This window comes from Oncorhynchus keta, chromosome 13, assembly GCF_023373465.1.
Source record: "Oncorhynchus keta strain PuntledgeMale-10-30-2019 chromosome 13, Oket_V2, whole genome shotgun sequence".
NCBI lineage: Eukaryota > Metazoa > Chordata > Actinopteri > Salmoniformes > Salmonidae > Oncorhynchus > Oncorhynchus keta.
The window spans coordinates 24,562,197-24,582,491 of NC_068433.1; positions in this window are offsets into that span (position 1 = coordinate 24,562,197).

The following is a 20,295-nucleotide window of genomic DNA, read 5'->3' on the forward strand; positions in this document are numbered from 1 at the left end:
GATTCCAGCACATAATCCATTAAAAGATTAAAGAGAATGACGCTGCGCATTCTTTCGCGTGTGCTCAAGTAGGCTTTCCACTTTCCTCTGGTATTTATTTAGCAAAGATGATAACACATACTCACTCCGAACAGACACTCAAAAACGCATTATATAAATGTTGCAGCAGCCTGAACTACACCTAAACATTAGAAATCTGACATGCTGTATGGGATGAAAACAAGATTATTCTTCAGTCTCATCAACTGTAGGCTAGCTGCATACAGCCTATGCCCACTGTCTATCCGGTCAGGGTCAACTCATTGGTAACGTTATGTATTTATAGTCCGTTTGTGTGTCAGGAAAAAACGTGAATGTGCTCAAATTGAGTTTATATTAAAAATTGGGCTGGCTAGGCTGCATATACGTTTTTAATCCATAATGATTAACTGGAATTAATGAATCAACATAGTGGCGACAGATGTGAGTAAATGTTTTGTAAGGCCTACAGCTGCATAGGCCTGCATGATGTAAACATGCATAAAAGCTAGCTCATCCCTGTGAGTTCTATTGTCTATCAGTTGTTGTCTATGTGTCTGGGTAGAGGAAATCCCCCTCCTAATCTAGTCTAAATATAATTTATAGGAACAAGTATAAGGTAGATGCAGTTTGACAGGGTTTTCAGGGCCCCCAAGGGCCAGGAGATTTTTTCAAGAGTGAAAAACAATCATGTGACCTGATTAGAAAAATCTGGTCCAATCATAGCCCATATAAAACCTTTTTACGGCTGATTAATCACTGTCATACCTTTTATAGGGTCCAGAGTGTTCCTAGTTAGGTTAACATATATAAGGAAAAACTCCAAGCCCCAAGGTGTATGAAGCCATGTCTCATGTGTCCACTCTTCCACTGGCACATTGAATGGTTCCTCTCCAAGCACTGTGAGTACACCTCTACATTTTCTCTCATTCCTGTATGTCGAGTCAATCACATACACAATCCCCATTGTTACACACGAATGATTTTACTCCTTGCTTGGACTAACTCATTCCTAGCTCTTTTGTCTAACTGCGTAGTGTGTTGTGTTATTGTTTTTTGTCTTCCCAGTCAAATCCTGCCCTGCACTGAACTCAAGCCTCTGAACACCTCGACTCATGCCTCATACCCTCAGTCATTCACTGCTGTGGTCCCTTTCCAACACAGTGTAAGTAGCCCTCTCATTCCCATTCCCCATAACATGGTACAATAAATGTCTTTATTAAATGCTTTAGGTTAAAATAATGAGTCTTTTTGACGATTTTCGAAACACACTTTGTCGTCTCCGTGCGTTTACTCACCTATACCGTGGGTCTCCCATGATCCTCAATTTTTCAAGTCACCAACCTCCACTGGTTCTACCCCCAAGCCATAAGACTGCTGAACAAGACTTGCTAAATAGCTAATGAAATGGCTTCCCGTACTACCTGTATTGACCCATTTCTGCACTAACTCCCTCTCACTGACTCTATACACACACTGGACTCTACCCACCCACTCATACTGACACCCCAACACACACAACATATGCCCACACAACACGTGTACTGACGCCACACACATTTACTCACTGTGGCTATTGTCAATTATCTATCCTTTTGCTTAGTCACTTTGTACCTACCAATATGTACATATAGCTACCTCAATTACCTCGTACCCCTGCACATCAACTCATTGTTCACTGTGCATTTATTCCTCGTGTCACTATTTCTATTTTGTTTTATCTTTAACTCTGGATTGTTGGAAAAGGCCTGTAAGTAACCATTTCACTGTTAGTCTACAGCTGTTGTTTAAGAAAAGTACAAAAGTACAGAACATTTGACAGTTTACAACTGAATATCATCAGTAAACACTGGACCTTAAAGTTAACTTTTATTGGGCCAGCTCCTTAGATGTCTCTCCAAGTGTGTGTGTGTGTGTTTATGTGAATGAGGAACTGTAGAGAGCAAACACTTTTGTGTTGCAATAATGGACTCTGTCTCTATCCAATACACAAAACAAAATAATGAAAACATATTTTAACAAAATCTCTTTGGATTGTATGAACTAAAAGATTGATGAATTGTTCTTGGTATGCACCCAATCGGGAGGGATTACAACAGACAATGCCTGTGTAATCAGCTGGAGTCCAGACAGAGCGTCAAGATCCTTCCCAGAGGGCCACACTGCAAGACCACAGAGGTCATGTGAGTGACTCTATGGTCGAATTTCTGCCTGACAACATTGGGGACACATGCCAGATCTTATAAAGCCTGGAAAGCAGTGCTTCATTTGTGTATCGGGAGGTGCCAGAACAAAAAGTGAGCACAAGAGGGGGGTAACTTGGGGAGCTCGGAGGTACCGGATGAGAAAAATAAAATGACCTTTATAATAAAACATTGCATGCACATCATCACATTTGCATAGAGCAGTAGAGTAGAGGCATTGCACACATGGGGAAAATATGGCCTAGGGTCCGGGAAAATATTTGTATTTTTATAAATGCATTTTATGCAATTCTACATCCTTTAACATAAAAATATATATATATATATATACTTTTTTTATTTTACTAGGCAAGTCAGTTAAAAACAAATTCTTATTTTCAATGACTGCCTAGGAACAGTGGGTTAACTGCCTGTTCAGGGGCAGAATGACAGATTTGTACCTTGTCAGCTCAGATTTGTACCTTGTCAACCTTTCGGTTACTAGTCCAACACTCTAACCACTAGGCTACCCTGCCGCCATGATTGAATGACTGAAGACCTTGGCATAATCTTTAATGCTGTGTTCATAACAACTGGGAACTCGGAATTCGGGAAATCTCCTACTTCTTACCAGTGCATTGAAGACAATTGGGAACTCCGGAAAAAAAAACTAAAACCGACTGGGCAAATTCATTTTGAACGGTCATCCAACTCTGTATTCCAAGTTTGGAACTCAAGCCTCTTTTTAGAGCTCAAACGTTCTGACGTAATGATTTCCCCAGAGTTCCCAGTTGTCCTGAAAGCACCATAGTACCACGCAAATTATCGGAATGACAGGCATCTTTGAAACTGACAAACTGAGGATCTGAGATAGATAAACCGACACTGTCTTGAATCCATCAATAGCCTAGACCTAGGTGTGTGGAGACACACATTGTACAATATGAGGAGTAAATTATAGTTTTAAAAGTGATATCCAGTTTCACTGCCTCACCCAACGATGCACAGCTCAAAGGCTCTTTTTCTCTCTGATTTGACTTTTTAAAACAATATTTGGAACTTGATGAAATATTTTGGTAGCCTTCAGCAGCCCGATTTAGAATGTTCTCTATTTCAACAAGAGCCAATTGCTTTTCAACCTGTGTTTTCCCGAGATTGTATTTGAAATATTGTTAAAGGGCTGTTTTTGTCTGCCTGCTGTTTGTTCATTGACATACAGTGGGGAGAACAAGTATTTGATACACTGCCGATTTAGCAGGTTTTCCTACTTACAAAGCATGTAGAGGTCTGTAATTTTTATCATGGGTACACTTCAACTGTGAGAGACGAAATCTAAAACAAAAGTCCAGAAAATCACATTGTATGATTAAGTATTTCATTTGCATTTTATTGCATGACATAAGTATTTGACACATCAGAAAAGCAGAACTTAATATTTGGTACAGAAACCTTTGTTTGCAATTACAGAGATCATACATTTCCTGTAGTTCTTGACCAGGTTTGCACACACTGCAGCAGGGATTTTGGCCCACTCCTCCATACAGACCTTCTCCATATGCTTCAGGTTTCGGGGCTATCGCTGGGCAATACTGACTTTCAGCTCCCTCCAAAGATTTTCTATTGGGTTCAGGTCTGGAGACTGGCTAGGCCACTCCAGGACCTTGAGATGCTTCTTACGGAGCCACTCCTTAGTTGCCCTGGCTGTGTGTTTCGGGTCGTTGTCATGCTGGAAGACCCAGCCATGACCCATCTTCAATGCTCTTACTGAGGGAAGGAGGTTGTTGGCCAAGATCTCGCGATACATGGTCCCATCCATCCTCCCCTCAATACGGTGCAGTCGTCCTTGCCACTTTGCAGAAAAGCATCCCCAAAGAATGATGTTTCCACCTCCATGCTTCAAAGTTGGGATGGTGTTCTTGGGGTTGTACTCATCCTTCTTCTTCATCCAAACACGGTGAGTGGAGTTTAGTCCAAAAAGCTCACAGGTCTGTGAGAGCCGGAATTCTTGCTGGTTGGTAGGTGATCAAATACTTATGTCATACAATAAAATGCAAATGAATTACTTAAAAATCATACAATGTGATTTTCTGGATTTTTGTTTTAGATTCTGTCTCTCACAGTTGAAGTGTACCTATGATAAAAATTACAGACCTCTACATGCTTTGTAAGTAGGAAAACCTGCAAAATCAGCAGTGTATCAAATACTTGTTCTCCCCACTGTATTTGCAGTGTATTCCCAACTGTAAGCTATGCCTTGTTTTATGTATACACTCTACAGCTACGCAATAATAAAATAAGATATTGAACCTCTGGGGCAAAATTATAGGCTTTCTCCTGGTATAATGTTTTACACATTTAAAAGTCTCTCAGCCTATCACACAATGTTATGCAAATGAGTTGCTGAATGTGAGGATGCGGGAGGCATGCTGAGGAAGAGTTTTTGGGAAGGCGTTGCTTGCGGGCTGGTCATTGCTGGGGTGCACTGTCTGTTCCTCCATATGAACTATCAACTTGATTATTCCATGGGAGATCAGTGTCCTAAACTGTTTACGCTAGTCAACAAACAATGTGCGAGTTTCGGTGGCCTTACAGGTTTGTTACACTATTCTGAATTATTACATTTATTTCCAAACAGACAGCAGTAGTCTAACTCTCACCCCCCCCCACACACCCACATTGAGTTAAATGTATCCAGGGTGCTGCAGCTCCTCTATAACCCTATGATTATATAAGGAAATAAATTACAACGTGCAACGCTGGAGATATGTCTTTCAGAGCAGAGAAAGGGAGTGAGATTATAGAAAGTGAATCTCGTTCTAGTTCTTGTGACAGCGGATTAACAAGGCAACTCTTGTAAGCTCCCTACCGCCTCCCTCTTGGCCCTAACCCCTTGATGTTTGCAGATCTGTCGGGTCTGGGTAGGTATAAGTAGTGCAGTGTCGGAGCTTCCACCACATTGCTTAGATCTGACAGATCTGCAGAATCCAAGGGTTAGGGCCAAGGGTGAGGGTTAGGTATTGATTTGAGACTGGCTGCTAGCCCCTCTAGGCAATTGTGGAGATCTGAGAGGACTGGATGGGTGTAAACAATATGGTGGTATATCCATCTGGACCTCTGATTGGCCAGGTGAAATGTTGCCATATTGCTTTCACCTATCCAATCCCCTCAGGTCTACCCACGTTCATAGGGAGTAGGGGCTTAATTTGTTTGCAATTCCTCCAGACAGAAGCGTGGAACACATTTCCCATGAAGTTACTCGCACATGTATCAAACTCAATGACCCCAATCTCCTGTCTGTTTTTAGAGTGGAAACAGTGTGAACATCCCAAAATATTACTCCAACTTCCAAAGAAATGGATTCACCTCATTTCCCAAAAAAAGTCTGACATTTGATGCAAATGAGCCTGACAAAGCATCTGTAATATAATCTGGAGAGTAATGATGAGCTGACATACCCCTGTCTGTAACAGTGGAAGTGTCTGTATAAACAGTGGATGTGTCATGGAGCTGTCTGTACAGCCACAGTGACTGTGTCTTGTTTTCCAGTGCTGGTCTGGTGAGTGGAGAGAAGATCTGCCTGAACTCTCACTCTGGCTGGGTGAAGAAACTTGCTCGCTTCGTCGTCGAGAGGCAGTCACAGAAAGGATGAATCTATAGATTAAGCAGAGTAAGTTCTTTGTCCTCTGTAGTTCTGTTCTGCAATCATCCCTCCAAGCAAAAGTTGTGAGTCAACCTTATTTCAAATTACTACACTGAACAAAAATATAAACGCAACATGCAACAATTTCAACGATTTTACCGAGTTACAGTTCATATAAGGAAATAAATTAATTAATTAGGCCCTAATTTATGGATTTCACATGACTAGGCAGGGGCGCAGCCATGGGTGGGCCTGGGAGGGCATAGGCTCACCCACTGGCAGCAGCATACCAACCTGCATCCCACTGCTGGCTTGCTTCTGAAGCTAAGCAGGGTTGGTCCTGGTCAGTCCCTGGATGGGAGACCAGATGCTGGAAGTGGTGTTGGAGGGCCAGTAGGAGGCACTCTTACCTCTGGTCCAAAAAATAGCCCAATGCCCCAGGGCAGTGACACTGCCCTGTGTAGGGTGCTGTCTTTCGGATGGGACATGAAACTGGTGTCCTGACTCTCTGAGGTCACTAAAGATCCCATGGCACTTATTGTAAGAGTAGGGGTGTTAACCCTGGTGTCCTGGCTAAATTCTGGAAAAACTCTGGACCTTATAAGGTATGACATGATTAATTTGTTGTAAAAATATTTAAAATGGGCTATGATGGGACCAGAGTTTTTCTAATCAGGTGGTTAAATTATTATTTTTTTAACTCCTGGAAAAACTCCTTGCCTTGGGGAGGATGAAAACTCTGTCAAACTGCAGCAACCCTGTACTTGTTCATATGAATTATGTTTAAAAGAAGGACTAGGGATTCTATAAACAGACATAGAGAAGCAACATGATTGGTCAATAAAACTCACAGGGCTGAGCTTGCTTTCTGCTTGTTTGCATCGTGGAGTCCACTCTTGCCCTATGCAACTGTTGTGCCGAATTAAAAATGTACTCACAGTCTGTCAGATATTGGGTTTATTCATCCAGTTAATAATTTGGGGTTGAAAAAGTTTATGTAGCCTAGTCAGCCCAAGTTTAAATATAAATAATTTACCCTGGTCGGAGGGACACGGCGCATAGTAGGCTGGACTATGCAGCTGCTGTTGTTGGAACCCTACAGTTGATCAGACTGAAAAATAGTCAAGTTTCCATTCAATACAGCAGTGGATCCAAACTGTGGGGTCGGCATAATTTGTTCTTATTTTTTTTAAGGAACTCAGTCTGGCTTTCAATTTACTCTTGAAAGTTGTAGTGGTAGAATGCACAAGGTGCAATTTCGAAATTGGGTAGTGCATCAGTTTTCCTCTTGTCACTACCATAGAGTAGTGCTCAGCGATTTAACCAAAATACTGGTGATTTTTCTGTTTTAAACAACTAATTGACCGACATCGGTTAAATGATTTTGAATTCCATTTTGGATATAAATTCAGCAAAAAAAAGAAACATCCCTTTTACAGGACCCTGTTTTTCAAAGACAATTAGTAAAATTCCAAAATAACTTCACAGATCTTCATTGTAAAGGGTTTAAACACGGTTTCCGGAAACATGCTTGTTCAATGAACCATAAACAATTAATGAACATGCACCTGTGGAACGGTCGTTAAGACACTTTATTTTATTTTTACGTTATTTTACCAGGTAAGTTGACTGAGAACACGTTCTCATTTGCAGCAACGACCTGGGGAATAGTTACAGGGGAGAGGAGGGGGATGAATGAGACAATTGTAAACTGGGGATTATTAGGTGACCGTGATGGTTTGAGGGCCAGATTGGGAATTTAGCCAGGACACCGGGGTTAACACCCCTACTCTTACGATAAGTGCCATGGGATCGTTAATGACCTCAGAGTCAGGACACCCGTTTAACGTCCCATCCGAAAGACGGCACCCTACACAGGGCAGTGTCCCCAATCACTGCCCTGGGGCATTTGGATATTTTTTAGACCAGAGGAAAGAGTGCCTCCTACTGGCCCTCTAACACCACACTAACAGCTTACAGACGGTAGGCAATTAAGGTCACAGTTATGAAAACTTAGGACACTAAAGAGCCCTTTCTACTGACTGAAAAACACCAAAAGAAAGATGCCCAAGGTCCCTGCTCATCTGCTTTAGGCATGCTGCAAGGAGGCATGAGGACTGCAGATGTGGCCAGGGCAATAAATTGCAATGTCTGTACTGTGAGACGCCTAAGACGGTGCTACAGGGAGGCAGGAAGGACAGCTGATCATCCTCACAGTAGCAGACCACGTGTAACAACACCTGCACAGGATCGGTACATCCGAACATCACACCTGCGGGACAGGTACAGGATGGCAACAACAACTGCCCGAGTTACATCCTAAATGCACAATCCCTCCATCAGTGCTCAGTCTGTCCGCAATAGGCTGAGAGAGGCTGGACTGAGGGTTTGTAGGCCTGTTGTAAGGCAGGTCCTCACCAGACATCCCCGGCAACAACGTAGTCTATGGGCACAAATCAAGTCGCGGTTTTGTCTCATCCGATGGTCGGATTCGTGTTTATTGTCGAAGGAATGAGAGTTACACCGAGGCCTGTAGTCTGGAGCAGGATCGATTTGGATGTGGAGGGTCCGTCATGGTCTGGGGCGGTGTGTCACAGCATCATCGGACTGAGCTCGTTGTCATTGCAGGCAATCTCAACGCTGTGCGTTACAGGGAAGACATCCTCCTCCCTCATGTGGTACCATTCCTGCAAGACAGGAATGTCAGTGTTCTGCCATGGCCAGCGAAGAGCCCGGATCTCAATCCCATTGAGCACCTCTGGGACCTGTTGGATCGGAGGGTGAGGGCTAGGGCCATTCCCCCCAGAAAAGTCTGGGAACTTGCAGGTGCCTTGGTGGAAGAGTGGGGTAACATCTCACAGCAAGAACTGGCAAATCTGGTACCGCCCATGAGGAGGAGATGTACTGTATGACTTAATACAGCTGGTGGCTACACCAAATACTGATTTTTACCCACCCCACTTTGTTCAGGGACGCATTATTCCATTTCTGTTAGTTACATGTCTGTGGAACTTGTTCAGTTTATGTCTCAGTTGTTGGATCTTGTTATGTTCATACAAACATTTACACATGTTAAGTTTGCTGAAAATAAATACAGTTGACAGTGAGGATGTTTATTTTTTGCTGAGTTTCTTTCTTTCTGTGAGCTCAATACACACACAGCACAGTTTCTCTAAAGGTAAATCAGATCCAGCCTGAACTGTGCGATGTAGTAGGGAGTTGTACAGTTGGAAGTTTACATACACCTTAGCCAAATACATTAAACTCAGTTATTCACAATTTCTGACATTTAATCCTAGTAAATATTCTATGTCTTCGGTCAGTTAGGATCACCACTTTATTTTAAGAATGTGAAATGTCAGAATAATAGTAGAGAGAATTGTTTATTTCAGCTTTTATTTCTTTCATCACATTCCTAGTGGGTCAGAAGTTTACATACACTCAATTAGTATTTGGTAGCATTGCCTTAAACAATTTAAACTTGAGTCAAACGTTTCAGCAAGCCTTCCACAAGCTTCCCACAATAAGTTGGGTGAAATTTGGCCCATTTCTCATGACAGAGCTGGTGTAACTGAATCAGGTTTGTAGGCATCCTTGCTCGCACACACTTTTTCAGTTCTGCCCACAAATATTCTATAGGATTGAGGTCAGGGCTTTGTGATGGTCACTCAAATACCTTGACTTTGTTGTCCTTAAGCCATTTTGCCACAACTTTGGAAGTATGATTGGCGTCATTGTCCATTTGGAAGACCCATTTGCAACCAAGCATTAACTTCCTGACTGATGTCTTGAGATGTTGCTTCAATATATCTACATAATTTTCCTTCCTCATGATGCCTTATATTTTGTAAGGTGCGCCAGTCCCTCCTGTAACAAAGCACCCCCACAACATGATGCTGCCGTGCTTCACGGTTGGGATGGTGTTCTTCAGCTTGCGAGCATCCCCTTTTTCCTCCAAACATTATGATGGCCATTATAGCCAAACAGCTCTATTGTTGTTTCATCAAACCAGAGGACATTTCTCCAAAAAGTACGATCTTTGTCCCCATGTGCAGTTGCAAACCATAGTCTGGCTTTTTTACGGCTGTTTTGGATTAGTGGCTTCATCCATGCTGAGCGGCCTTTCAGGTTATGTCAATATAGGACTCGTTTTACTGTGAATTTAGATACTTTTGTACCTGTTTCCTCCAGCATCTTCACAAGGTCCTTTGCTGTTGTTCTGGGATTTATTTGCACAGTACGCGTCTCCTTCCTGAGCTGTACGACAGTTGCGTTGTCCCATGGTGTTTATGCTCGCGTACTATTGTTTGTACAGATGAACGTGGTACCTTCAGGCGTTTGGAAATTGCTCCCAAGGATGAACCAGACTTCAGGCACATATATCTATGGGTGTTTTGAATGAATCATCACCTTTTATAGGAATGCTCACAGCGAAGGCATGTCTGCGTATTCTCTATGTTGCATGTTCCGTTGCAAACTGAACATCTCTCGAACAACTTCAGCAGGCTATCCTCAAAAAACAATGTTCTGTTTGTTCTGTTCTCTTCTTTGGACACTGCTAACAAACCTCCAAACAAGCTTCAACGCCACACAACACTCCTTCCGTGGCCTCCAATTGCTTTTAAATGCTAGTAAAACTAAGTGCAGGCTCTTCAACCGATTGCTGCCCGCACCCTCCCGCCCGACTAGCATCACTACTCTGGACAGTTCTGACTTAGAATGTGTGGACAAATACCTAGGTGTCTGGTTAGACTAAACTCTCCTTCCAGACTCACATTAAGCATCTCCAATCCAAAATTAAATGTAGAATCTGCTTCCTATTTCGCAACAAAGCCTCCTTCACTCATGCTAGCAAACATACCCTCGTAAAACTGACTATCCTACCGATCCTTGACTTTGGCGATGCCATTTACAAAATAGCCTCCATCACTCTACTCAGCAAACTGGATGCAGTCTATCACAGTGCCATCCGTTTTGTCACCAGAAGTCCCATATACTACCCACCACTGCGACCTGTATGCTCTCGTTGGCTGGCCCTCACTACATATTTGTCGCCAAACCCACTGGCTCCAGGTTATCTATAAGTCTTTTCTAGTTAAAGCCCCACCATCTCAGCTCACTGGTCACCATAGCAACACCCACCCATAGCACACGCTCCAGCAAGTATATTTCACTGGTCATCCCCAAAGCCAACACTTCCTTTGGCCGCCTTCCAGTTCTCTGCTGCCAATGACTGGAACAAATGGCAAAAATCACTGAAGCTGGAGACTTATATCTCCCTCTCTAACTTTAAGCATCAGCTGTCAGAGAATCTTACCAATCACTGCACCTGTACACAGCCAATCTGTAAATAGCACACCCAACTACCTCATCCCCATATTATGACTTACCGTCTTGCTCTTTTGCACCCCAGTATCTCTACTTGCACATCATCTTCTGCACATCTATCACTCCAGTGTTAATGCTAAATTGTAATTATTTCACCTCTTAAGTCCTATTTATTGCCTTACCTCCCTACTCTTCTACATTTGCACACACTGTACATATATTTTTCTATTGTGTTATTGACTGTACTTTTGTTTATGTGTAACTATGTGTTGTTGTTTTTGTCACACTGCTTTGCTTTATCTTGGCCAGGTCGCAGTTGTAAATGAGAACTTCTTCTCAACTGGCCTACCTGGTTAAATAAAGGTGAAATATATATTTTTAATGTTGGAATGTTGCTGCAGGGACTTGCTTCCATTCAGCCACAAGAGCATTAGTGAGGTGGGGCACTGGTGTTGGTTGATTAGGCCTGGCTCGCACTCGGCTTTCCAATTCATCCCAAAGGTGTTCGATGGAGTTGAGGTCAGGGCTCTGTGCAGGCCAGTCAAGTTCTTCCCAAGTCATTTCTGTATGGACCTCGCCTTGCGCACAGGGGCATTGTCATGCTGATACACGAAAGGGCCTTGCCCAAACTGTTGTCACAAAGTTGGAAGCACAGAATCGTATCTAGTATTTCATAATATGCTGTAGCGTTAAGATTTCCCTTCACTGGAACTAAGGGGCCTAGCCCGAACCATGAAAAACAGCCCCAGACCATTATTTATCCTCCACCAAACTTTATATTTAGCATTGTGTATTGAGGCAGGTTCTCATGGCATCCGCCAAACCCAGATTTGTCCGTCGGACTGCCAGATGGTAAAGCATGATTCATCACTCCAGAACTGCGTTTCCACTGCTCCAGAGTCCAATGGCGGTGAGCTTTACACCACTCCAGCCAACACTTGGCATTGCGCATGGTGATCTTAGGCTTGTGTGTGGCTGCTCGGCCATGGAAACCCAATTCATGAAACGCCCAACGTACAGTTCTTCTGCTGATGTTGCTTCCAAAAGCAGTTTGGAACTTTAGTAGTTAGTGTTGCAACTGAGGACAGACGATTTTTAAGCGTTTCAGCACTCATCAGTCCCGTTCTGTGAGCTTGGTGTGGCCTACCACTTTGTGGCTGAGCTGTTGCTCCTAGCCATTTCCACCTCACAATAACAGCACTTACAGTTGACTGGGTCTAGCAGGGCAGAAATTTGACAAACTGACTTGTTGGAAAGTTGGCATCCTATGACGGTGCCACGTTGAAAGTCACTGAGCTCTTCAGTAAGGCCATTGTACTGCCAATGTTTGTCTATGGAGATTGCATGGCTGTGTGCTTGATTTTCATATACCTGTCAGCAGCGGGTGTGGCTGAAATAGCCAAATCCACTAATTTGAAGAGGAGTCCACATACTCTTGTATATGTCATAACAGCTGACATAACTTGTCATGACCATTTTATAACAGGTTATAACACTGTCATGACCTATTTAGACCTGTTGTGACATATATTTATATATTTTTAATTGACCATAATTTAATATCATTGTAATTGTGCACACATTCATGTTAGACATGCACCTAACCCAATGTTCTGTTGCTGCTGACTGGGATGAATGCAGGAGCAGATTTCAGGAGCAGGACAAGACACCCTCTTTTTGACTAAAGGCCATTATATCAGTCATATCACGAAGTACATGCCCATCTGGCTAATATGATTATGATGGTCATAATGCTTAACGTGTATTTACTATAAGTTGTTTAAAATATGACGGGGAAAAAACATGACTGTAAAGAATTCATTACAACAACAAAGGATTTAAGAAACAAACTTTCAAATGAAAGGAAACTTCTTGGAAAGGAAAAAACTCATTTGAATAAATGTTTATTTATTTTTTTACAATCTTATGTAGGTGTCATAACCAGCCATAAAATAGCACAATATATGTCACGACAGGTGTAAATATATCGGTCATGACAGTGTTACGACCATGTTATGACATGGTTATGACACTGTGTCAAGTAAAGTGTTATCGATAAGTCTAATAGGGTAATTACAGATAGGCAACCCCATGCTTCAGCCCATGCATTTATACATATAATATACTATGCTGCATTAGTTGGGCTAAAGGTAATAATGCTCATTGCTAATAGCATACCTGATAATATCTGTTAAAAATATGTAAACAATTATTTAAACAAATCATTTTTTACCAATATGTTATTGGACTAATTTCTGCAGGTGGAAATGATATTTTCATCCCTAATGTGTCCCAAGTTGCCCATCTAAGTCTAAACGTGTCTTCCGAGTCGAGTTGGACACTGGTGATGTATTCCTATTCATTTCTTAACTAAAAAGGAATTTTCCATAAGGCCAGAGAACAAGCTTTCAGCTTGTTGAAGAGTTATGAAAGACATTTGTTTTCCATGCAAAGTTGTGAAAAAACTCATCTCAAACAATTGGAAGGAGAAGTAACAGCACAGATGTTCAAGACGAGGAGAGAGAAAAACACAACATGTGAATGTTACTTAGGCGAGAAGCAACTGCATAACAACCTCAAGTTGTCAATATTAGTAACTCGCTCTAAAGGAGAGGAGAGTCGCAGAGGCCTTGGCACCGCTCTGAGATGGCCAAGACTATCAGAGAGGAAGAGAGCGAGAGACCGACAGAGGACAACGAAATGTGTAGCGTCTGGTCTGAACACAAGACATGGAGAGAGACCGGAGACAGCATGTGCATGAATGGCTAAGTTTAAGTTACACATGATGGTTCATGAAACTAGCCACCATCATGGTCTGTTATGTTACTTACTCTTGAGGTAAGAGAGGCTTAAGCTGTAGCTACCGTTAGGATGCACATAACATGATGCTGGCACCACAATATAAAAACATATACAGAGGGTTGACAACGTTCCATTCACCCCACATTACTGGGCTTTATGAAGAAGTGAAAAGAAGGAAGCCTGCGTTTTTCAAATCCAATCCCAAAATCATCCATTCTGTTTGCAAACAGGCCGTTAATACTGCAACACAACACGGCAATTCAATTAACTTTAACCATGAAAATCATCACTGTCTGGCACACTACGATCCGCCCCGTTTCCCTTCCTCCCTGTCCTGGCAAACATCACATATCTGGAGACTCGCAATAACCTACAAGAGACTTGAAATAACCCACAAAATGATTTGAAAAAGTCTACAATGCCCCACTCCTGCCCCACTCCACAAGGACCTCTTCAACCCACTAAAGATATGCCTCCCCTCAAGAAAGCCAATTTGGGAAGACCCCACCCACTCACAATTTCAACACAGGCGGTAAAATCTGCCTTGGAAAGAGTTCAGGAGAGGTGAAAAAAACTAATTATGCTGATAACAAATTAAATAATCAAGCATAAAAAGAAAACGTCCTGTCATTACAAATGAAAACATCTCGGGCAAGAAATGCAGCCGACAACATCAACTCCTCACCACACAGTACAGTATGTGTTTGGGCAATGAAGCTACCACTTTAATTAGGGATTTATACTCCGGCATTTTGGATTTGAGATCAAGTGATGAATATGAGGTGACAGTAGAGAATATAATATTTTTATGAGGTTATTTTCATTTTCATTTGTTTTAACATTAAGCCTAAAAAGACTTTGTCTGGTGTCTCCATTTTGATGTAGCTAGATAATGAACATACCTGGCTATATTATCAGTGGTGTGCATTTATCGTTGCCAAGGGAAGCCAGACCAATGAAAATTATACATTATTTATCTTTCCTCTCTGTGATTTTATGATCTTCCCTTCAAAACGAAAGCGTCTGAATCCAACCCGAGAAAGCAGCCGAGCGAGGGGAACAGCGCCCCTCCTCAAGAAACCAACACTCTACTCATCTGAAAAACTATAGACCGGTATCCCTCCTTTCTTTTCTTTCCAAAACACTTGAGCGTGCTGTCTCTGATCAACTCTCTTGTTATCTCTCTCAGAACAATCTTCTTGACCCTTAACCAGTCAGGCTTCAAGACGGGTCACTCAACCGAGACTGCTCTTCTCTGTGTCACGGAGGCTCTCTGCACTGCCAAAGCTGACTCTCTCCTATGAAGTCATCCTCCTAGATCTGTCCTCTGCATTTGACACCATGAACCATCAGATCTGCCTCTCCAGCCACTCAGGCCTGGGCATCTCAGGTTATGCACACTCTTGGATTGCATCCTACCAGGTGACATGGAGAAAATCTGTGTCTGCACCACTTACTCTCGCTACTGGTGTCCCCCAGGGCTCGGTTCTAGACCCTCTCATCTTCTCTCGTATACCAAGTCACTCGGCGCTGTCATATCCTCACATGGTCTCTCCTATCATTGCTATGCGTATGACGCTCAACTACTTTCTCCTTCCCCGGTGACGACACGCATCTCTGCGTGCCTGGCAGATATCTCGACTTGGATGTCTGCCCACCACATCAAGCTCAACCTCGACAAGACGGAACTGCTCTTCCTCCCGGGGAAGGCCTGCCCTCTCAAAGACCTCTCCATCACAGTTGACAACTCCAAAGTGTCACCCTCCCAGAGTGCAAAGAACCTTGGCGTGACCCTGGACAACACCCTGTAGTTCTTTGCAAACATCAAAATAGTGACCCGCTTCTTCAGGTTCATGCTCTACAACATCCATAGAGGCCAGGTCATCTGATGCAGCACTCCATCAGTCTCCTTCTTGATCAAATAGCCCTTAACAGCCTGGAGGTGTGTTTTGGGTCCTGTTGAAAATCAAATGTGCAAACCAGATGGGATGGCGTATCGCTGCAGAATGCTGTGGTAGCCATGCTGTTTAAGTGTGCCTTGAATTCCAAATAAATCACCAGCAAAGCACCACCACACCATCCACCTCCTCCTCCATGCTTCACGGTGGGAACCACACATGTGGAGATCATTCGTTCACCTTCTCTGCGTCTCACAAAGCCACGGAGGTTGGAACCAAAAATTTCAAATTTGGACTCATCACACCAACAGACAGATTTCCACCGGTCTAATGTCTATTACTCGTGTTTCTTGACCCAAGCAAGTCTCTTCTTCTTATTGGTGTCCTTTAGTAGTGGTTTCTTCGCAGCAATTTGGCCATGAAGGCCTGATTCACGCAGTCTCCTCTGTATAGTTGATGTTGAGATGTCTCTGTTACTTGAACTCTGTGAAACATTTATTTGTGCTGCAATTTCTGGGGCTGGTAACTCTAATGAACTTATCCTCTGCAGCAGAGGTAACTTTGGGTCTTCCATTCCTGTGGCAGTCCTCATGAGAGACAGTTCCATCATAGCGCTTATTGGTTTTTGCAACTGCACTTGGAAGAAACTTTCAAAGTTTGACATTTTCTGGATTGACTGATCGTTGTCTTAAAGTAATGATGGACTGTCATTTCTCTTTGCTTATTTAAGCTGTTCTTGCCATAATTTGGACTTGGTCTTTTACCAAATAGGGCTATCTTCTGTATACCACCCCTACCTTGTCACAACACAACTGATTGGCTCAAACTCATTAACAAGGCACACCTGTTAATTGAAATGCATTCCAGGTGAACACTTCATGAATCTGGTTGAGAGAAAGCCAAGAGTGTGCAAAGCTGTAATCAAGGCAAACGGTGGCTACTTTGAAGAATCTCAAATATAAATATATTTTAATTTAACACTTTTTTTTGGTTTCTACGTGATTCCGTGTGTGTTATTTCATAGTTTTGATGTCTTCACTATTAATATTATTCTACAATGTAGAAAATAGTGAAAAGTAAAACCCTTGAATGAGTAGGTGTGTCCAAACTTTTGTTAATTTTTTCATAACATATTCACCTCCTGTTTTGTCCAATCAAACAAGCGCTATCAATCTTTTGTCTTGTTTTTCCATTTTTTTGCTGCAACACTTCAACTCAATATAACTGCTGAATCGCATTCTAAGCTTGACATATGGAATTGTTTTAAGAAAGTAATACCAGGGATCATTTAGCTATTTGGACCCCTTTAGGTATCCCCCCAAAATATTTTTAAAAATTATTTGATAAAATATTACATTTGGCCTTTAATACTATAGCCCATAGAAATGCATTGAATAACACATTCATAAATGTCCAAAAATGAATAAGGAACAAGGTTTTGAAGTGCCTGTCTAGGAGATATAAGAAAGCTCAGGAAATATTTTAACTCCTCACATATGTAACCCCTTATTTTTGTTGGCACAAAACTACCTCCATACGTCGGTTCATTTCTATGGGTTACCTTTAGGCGAGTCCCGTGACACTTGTTGGGGTTGTTTCCGCATTCTATAGGGTGGAAACTATATTAGTTCGTAGGCCAAACCGTTTGTAGATCTGCTGTTGTTATGACAAATCTTCATAGCAATCACACTCATTCTGGGCCACCATGCCATCACCGCAGGTGAGAAGGATTATTTAAGATACTATTTGAAGAGGGAGAGTTTCAGATGTTTTCGGAAGATGAGAAGGGACTCTGCTGTCCTAGCTTCAGGGGGAAGCTGGTTCCACCATTGGGGTGCCAAGACAGAGAAGAGCTTGGACTGGGAGGAACGGGAGCTGCCCTCTGTAGGGGTGGGAGGGCTAAGAGACTTGAGGTGGCAGAATGGAGTGCTTGGTTGGGGAGTAGGGTTTGATCATAGCCTGAAGGTAGGGAGGGGCAGTTCCTCTTGCTGTTCTGTAGGTAAGCACCATTGTCACGACTTCCGCCAAAGTCGGTTCCTCTCCTTGTTCGGGCGGCATTCGGCGTCACCGGTTTTCTAGCCATCGCCGATCCACCTTTAATTTTCTATTTATTTTGTCTTGTTTTCCCACACGCCTGGTTTACATTCCCTCATTTATTTGACGTGTATATAACCCTCTGTTCCCCCCATGTCTGTGTGTGGAATTGTTTGTTGTAAGTGTTTTGTGCATTTCTGACTGGTTGGCGAATGGTTGTTTCAACCTGTATTTTGCTGTTCTGGGTTCCGTTTGTGTTGGCATCATTAAAGTGCTCCGGCTGTTACCCATTTCTGCTCTCCTGCGCCTGACTTCTCTGCTGCCAGTTACGCACCACTTACAACCATGTTGTCGTTGTGGATGTGAGCTTCAACTGGAAGCCAGTGGAGTTTGCGGAAAAGCGGGGTGTAATGAGAGAACTTGCAAAACTTTTGACTGGTACTGTATAAATAGGGAATTTTCTGGTTACTACTACTGTTCCAACCAGTAATATTATTATTACCCAGTTATTACTACTTGTTATTACTACTTGTTGACTTGATTAACCCTAGACTACGTGGTTTGTACATGTTGATCATGTCTTAATGTTTTTGGAACGTTCAAAGCAGAGATAAGTGAGGAGTGGGAGACGCAGCTGCTGAGGAGTGGGAGACGCAGCTGCTGAGGAGTGGGAGACGCAGCTGCTGAGGAGTGGGAGACGCAGCTGCTGAGGAGTGGGAGACGCAGCTGCTGAGGAGTGGGAGACGCAGCTGCTGAGGAGTGGGAGACGCAGCTGCTGAGGAGTGGGAGAAGCAGCTGCTGAGGAGTGGGAGAAGCAGCTGCTGAGGAGTGGGAGAAGCAGCTGCTGAGGAGTGGGAGACGCAGCTGCTGAGGAGTGGGAGAAGCAGCTGCTGAGGAGTGGGAGAAGCAGCTGCTGAGGAGTGGGAGAAGCAGCTGCTGAGGAGTGGGAGAAGCAGCTGCTGAGGAGTGGGAGAAGCAGCTGCTGAGGAGTGGGAGAAGCAGCTGCTGAGGAGTGGGAGAAGCAGCTGCTGAGGAGTGGGAGCAGCAGCTGCTGAGGAGTGGGAGCAGCAGCTGCTGAGGAGTGGGAGCAGCAGCTGCTGAGGAGTGGGAGCAGCAGCTGCTGAGGAGTGGCAGCAGCAGCTGCATAAAGTAACACATGCCACAGAGCGTAAGATTGTTTATTGCACGGAAACAGGGCAAACACAGGTCGTAGCCACTCTGTACAAGTAAATGTTTATCTTATCAGTCTTTTCAGGCTATACAGGTTTGATTAATGCCGAAGAAAAGTAAGAATAGTGACGGGGATGGAGTCCATTCCTGCAACCTCACTTTGGCAAGACTACTTTATTTATTTTTTATTTAACTAGGCAAGTCAGTTAAGAACAAATTCTTATTTGCAATGACAGCCTGCCCCGGCCAAACCCTAACCCGGACGACACTCTGATACCAATTGTGCACTGCCCTATGGCAGTGATACAGCCTGGAATCAAACCAGGGTCTGTAGTGACGCCTCTAGCGCTGAGATGCAGTGCCTTAGACTGCTGCGCCACTCGGGAGCCCCTACACTACACAATGATTAGTTAATGTGCAGTCTAGCGCCTTCAAAATGTATTCATAACTCTTGACGTATTTCACCCGTTGTTGTGTTACAGCCTGAATTGACATTTGATGAAGAAGATATATGCTAAGCTGATGCAGACATACCCTAGATGACTCAAAGCTGTAATTGCTGCCAAAAAGTGCTTCTACAAAGTATTGACTCAGGGGTGTGAATACTTGTGTAAATGAGATGTTTCTGTATTTCGTTTTCACTTTGTCGTTATGGGGATTTTTGTGTGAGGAGAAAAAAAAATATTTCATCCATTTTGAATTCGGGCTGTAACGAAATGTGGAATAAGTCAAGGGGTATCAATACTTTCTGGTATGTTTTATAAAATAAATCCCCCAAATAATTTTGTGAATCAATAAACTTGCAAGTGTTTTTTTCCCAAGATTTCATCAAGTCTTTGTCCCTCTTATATATTAGCGTTGACATCGAGGTGTGTGTGATAGACAAGGTTTACACTGGGATATAAATTTAATGGGATATAAAACAAACATGAAACTACTTTCATCCCATCACTCTATGTATTGATTGATTTGATTTATTTTTTTTAAATGCAATTTTACACAACATTATCATCTTTACACATAAACCCTAATGAGTAGACGGGTCCAACCACCTTTTTGCAGGAGTAGGATCTGCATGATAACCACTGATACAGGGTCAGATATATCTCCCACCTCTTGATGGTTAAGGTTAGGGAAATGATCATCGGATCCTGTAGCCGTGGTCCGGGGAAACTTAACTTCTATACCTCAAGCATGTAAGATTGCAGTAGAACATAACTCA